Consider the following 5,304-nt stretch of genomic DNA (forward strand, 5'->3'; position numbering starts at 1 on the left):
TTTGTTCAGTTGTGGGGCTGTTTATAGCTGTGGGGTGGCGGGACAGGGATGGGAGACCGGAAGGTTGCTAAGTTTCAATGAGACATCAATGAAGCTGAAGATTCTGAGCTAGAATCAATTGTTCTCTGAGAATGTTCAGTTAACCCACTGATTCACCTTCATCAATCCATTCACCCTTTTAATCAATTGACCTGGCCAAACAGTTTAAATATAAATGCAAAACAGACCCTAGATCAGTTTCTACAATTCTGTGTTGTGATGGGAAACCATGTGTGGTTCTGTGAGGGTGCCATCTGTAATACTGTACCATGGTGTGATTCTGTAAATATGTGTGAAAGTGTGTGCATGCGTGCATCTGTAAGACTCTCATGTGTGTGATTCTGTAAATATGTGTCTGTGGGTGCATTGCATCTGTAAACTGTATTTGTGTGATTCTGTAAATTTGTTGTTGTTGCATGGTGCATCTTTATAGCTGTGGGGTGGAGGGACAGGGATGGTGATGGTGCATCTGTAAGACTGTACTGTGTGTTTCTGTAAATGAGACATCAATGCATCTGTAAGACTTACTGTGTGTGGTTCTGTAAATGTGTGCCAAGTTGCATGCGAATGTTCAGACTGCCGTGTGGTTCTGTAAATGTGTGAATGTGCATGCGTGCATCTGTAATCCTTCACCCTTTATAATCTGTAAATGTAGATACAGCATCTGTAAGACTGTACGTGTGGTTCTGTAAATGTGTGTGTGTGTGGTTCTGTAAATGTGTGTGTGTGTGTGCATGCGTGCATCTGTAAGACTGTACGTGTGGTTCTGTAAATGTGTGTGTGTGTGTGTGTGTGTGCATCTGTAAGACTGTGTGTGTGTGTGTGTGTGTGTGTGCGTGCATCTGTAAGATCTGTAAGACTGTACGTGTGGTTCTGTAAATGTGTGTGTGTGCATGCGTGCATCTGTAAGACTGTACGTGTGGTTCTGTAAATGTGTGTGTGTGCGTGCGTGCATCTGTAAGACTGTACGTGTGGTTCTGTAAATGTGTGCGTGTGAAAGGTGGTGATCCATTGAGACAGACATCAGCGGATATGTTAGATATACCACTCTGGCTCACCTTTAAAAGAGTCCACAGCCTGTTGGTAGAACACCAGTAGATAATCAGTTAGTGGGTTGGTTAACGGTGGGAACACATGCTTGGGCTTCATCAGCCTATAGTTGAGCAAGAGCCTGATTCACAATGAGGCTTACTGCAGCAGCGGCAGCTGTCTTCAATACAAATCCCCAATGTGACACTGAAGGATTGAGACTGACCCATATCCAGCTCCAGATGTCTTCTGTGTGGGCTATGAACCAGGCGTTTCATGAAGTCATGCACACAGGTAATATAATTCCCATAGCAAGGCTATTCTTCCCCATTAAATGCCCCCTCTGTGATATTTACTGCCATTTTAGATTTTCTTCAAAAATGCCTATTAAAATACAGCAACGCCCTGTGGTCCGGGAGGGGGGGGGGTGCTTTGGGGTCAGCTTTAGGGTCAGCTGACCAACCTCTTTAGAACACCCTTTATGTCGGCCATCTTGCTGAGTCTTTCTTCCTCTTCTCCTCCCTGTTGGTTTTCTTCTTTAGGTTTCTATGGAAGCGACGCCTTCACCATCTGTTGTTTCATTCAGTAGAGTGAAGGGTAGAGAGGTGCATGGCTATAAGGGGTCACTCTCTGTAGAACTGGACAATGGGACCACGACCCCCAGCCACTTCAAACACACTGCACATGAGACCCTATACAGGGCACTGCAGAGGGCAGCCTAGTGTGTGTGGAGTGGGGGGGTTATGAGTGTGTGTGGCGTGGGAGGGTTATGAGTGTGTGTGGAGTGGGAGGGTTATGAGTGTGTGTGGCGTGGGAGGGTTATGAGTGTGTGTGGTGGCGTGGGAGGGTTATGAGTGTGTGTGGCGTGGGAGGGTTATGAGTGTGTGTAGCGTGGCGTGGGAGGGTTATGAGTGTTGTGAGGGGGTTATGTGTGTGTGCGTGGGAGGGTTATGAGTGTGTGTGGAGTGGGAGGGTTATGAGTGTGTGTGGCGTGGGAGGGTTATGAGTGTGTGTGGCGTGGGAGGGTTATGAGTGTGGTGGCGTGGGAGGGTTATGAGTGTGTGTGGCGTGGGAGGGTTATGAGTGTGTGTGGATTGGGAGGGTTATGAGTGTGTGGCGTGGGAGGGTTATGAGTGAGTGGCGTGGGAGGGTTATGAGTGTGTGTGGGAGGGTTATGAGTGTGTGTAGCGTGGCGTGGGAGGTTATGAGTGTGTGTGGAGTGGGAGGGTTATGAGTGTGTGTGGCGTGGGAGGGTTATGAGTGTGTGTGGCGTGGGAGGGTTATGAGTGTGTGTAGCGTGGCGTGGGAGGGTTATGAGTGTGTGTAGCGTGGGAGGGTTATGAGTGTGTGTGGCGTGGGAGGGTTATGAGTGTGTGTGGCGTGGGAGGGTTATGAGTGTGTGTAGCGTGGCGTGGGAGGGTTATGAGTGTGTGTGTTTTGCTGTTGATTGTCTCCTGTGTTCCTCTGCAGTATGCTCCAGATATAAGAACTGTAGATACAGTTTATTATGTAGAGAGAGAGAGAATGATATGTAAAATGATAGAGATGGAGATAGAGATGGAGATAGAGATAGAGATAGATAGGATAGAGATAGAGATGGAGATAGAGATGGACATAGAGATGGAGATAGAGATAGAGATGGAGATAGAGATGGAGATAGAGATAGAGATGGAGATGGAGAGAGATGGAGATAGAGATGGAGATAGAGATGGAGATAGAGATAGAGATGGAGATAGAGATAGAGATGGAGATAGAGATGGACATAGAGATGGAGATAGAGATAGAGATGGAGATAGAGATAGAGATAGAGATAGAGATAGAGATGGAGATAGAGATGGACAGGGAGGGAACGTAATAGGAGAGGAGGATGATGAATAAGGTGAGAGAGAGTTGGACCAGAGAGAGACACACAGCAATGATACTGTCTTTGGAGGAAACGAAAGAGAGGGAGACAGAGAGTGACAGAGTGTGACAGAGAGTGACAGAGAGTGACAGAGTGTGACAGAGAGTGACAGAGAGTGACAGAGAGTGACAGAGTGTGACAGAGAGTGACAGAGAGTGACAGAGTGTGACAGAGAGTGACAGAGAGTGACAGAGAGTGACAGAGAGTGACAGAGAGTGTAAGAGGGAAAGAAAAAGGGAGGTGATCCCTGGCTGTTATCCAACGCTGGGATTCTCAGGAAGCCTTAGTGCTCTGCTTCCCATTCACTCTCATGGTGATTTCTCTCCCTGTTCAGTGGCTGCAGGGGGATAACATGATCAGACCTCAGCTGCTGAACACACTGGTGGAGTCTCTGGTGGGCCAGAGAATAATGATATAATACAGTAATAATAATGACATCTGTAGTACTGAGATAACCCACAGTACAAAGGCATGCTGGACACATCCATGCAAGCAACCCTGATTTAGGAGGAGTAAGGAGGCAGTCATGGCGTTGATTAATGACAGATGAATATTCCTCTATCTACCTAATGTAGAACTTTGCTCTCTCTTAGCTCTCTCACACAAGCAGATGCAGTGATTATTTACTAAGTGATGATAAGGACTGTTTCCAGCTGTAACACCACAAAGCCATAACCTCCAACAGTGTATTTAGATGATTGCACACAATTATCTGGACGTTAAGAACAATGCATTTTCAATTGGTTTATTCTTGACTGATTTTTATTTTCACTTTGAGCCAGAGGGTTGAAAAGAGGATTTCCTCAAACATGTGTTTTTAAAAATCCTTTATAACCCATGGATGACCCCTTAATAAACCCTTAATAACCCGTTATAACCTTGTCCAGACCTCTCTCTGTATCCTTATCACGTTGGAGCTGGTCTACCTACTTAGTTCCAATCTGTCTCCCATCACAGCCTCTTTGATCTAAAACGTCCTCGATTTCCAGAGGCTTCCAAGGCTTGGAGATATGACTAATCTGACTATAATCAGGACACAAAAATCCTTCCTCTACCTCACTATATACTCCGTCCTTCCCAGTCACCCCAGACACCCCACCCATGTAACCCTATGGAGTTAGCCTGTCCTTTCCAGTCACCCCAGACACCCCACCCATGTAACCCTATGGAGTTAGCCTGTCCTTCCCAGTCACCCCAGACACCCCACCCATGTAACCCTATGGAGTTAGCCTGTCCTTCCCAGTCACCCCAGACACCCCACCCATGTAACCCTATGGAGTTAGCCTGTCCTTTCCAGTCACCCCAGACACCCCACCCATGTAACCCTATGGAGTTAGCCTGTCCTTCCCAGTCACCCCAGACACCCCACCCATGTAACCCTATGGAGTTAGCCTGTCCTTCCCAGTCACCCCAGACACCCCACCCATGTAACCCTATGGAGTTAGCCTGTCCTTCCCAGTCACCCCAGACACCCCACCCATGTAACCCTATGGAGTTAGCCTGTCCTTCCCAGTCACCCCAGACACCCCACCCATGTAACCCTATGGAGTTAGCCTGTCCTTCCCAGTCACCCCAGACACCCCACCCATGTAACCCTATGGAGTTAGCCTGTCCTTCCCAGTCACCCCAGCCACCCCATGTAAGCCTACGGAATAGCCCCTGTGTTCCGAGGGGTCATCGTAATTTATAGGGGGAGGACAACCTGAAACTCACTGCTCAGCTCTGTTCTATTCTAGACTTTACAAGTATAAAATAAACAAATATCTGGAGTAATATGACACTCACTTATTACATCCCCACATATCCCCAGACTACAGTGTTTACCAGACACTATCCCATACCCCAGACAATATATACACATCCCCATATCCCCAGACTACAGTATTTGCAGAAACTACACATCCCCATATCCCCAGACTACAGTATTTACCAGACACTACACATCCCCAAATCCCCAGACTACAGTATTTACCAGACACTACACATCCCCATATCCCCAGACTACAGTATTTACCAGACTACTACAGACATCCCCATATCCCCAGACTACAGTATTTACCAGACACTACACATCCCCAGACTATCCCTACAGACTACAGTATTTACCAGACACTACACATCCCCATATCCCCAGACTACAGTATTTACCAGACACTACACATCCCCATATCCCCAGACTACAGTATTTACCAGACACTACACATCCCCAAATCCCCAGACTACAGTATTTACCAGACACTACACATCCCCATATCCCCAGACTACAGTATTTACCAGACACTACACATCCCCATATCCCCAGACTACAGTATTTACCAGACACTACACATCCC

The sequence above is a fragment of the Oncorhynchus gorbuscha genome, linkage group LG26 (genome assembly GCF_021184085.1).
Source record: "Oncorhynchus gorbuscha isolate QuinsamMale2020 ecotype Even-year linkage group LG26, OgorEven_v1.0, whole genome shotgun sequence".
Lineage (NCBI taxonomy): Eukaryota > Metazoa > Chordata > Actinopteri > Salmoniformes > Salmonidae > Oncorhynchus > Oncorhynchus gorbuscha.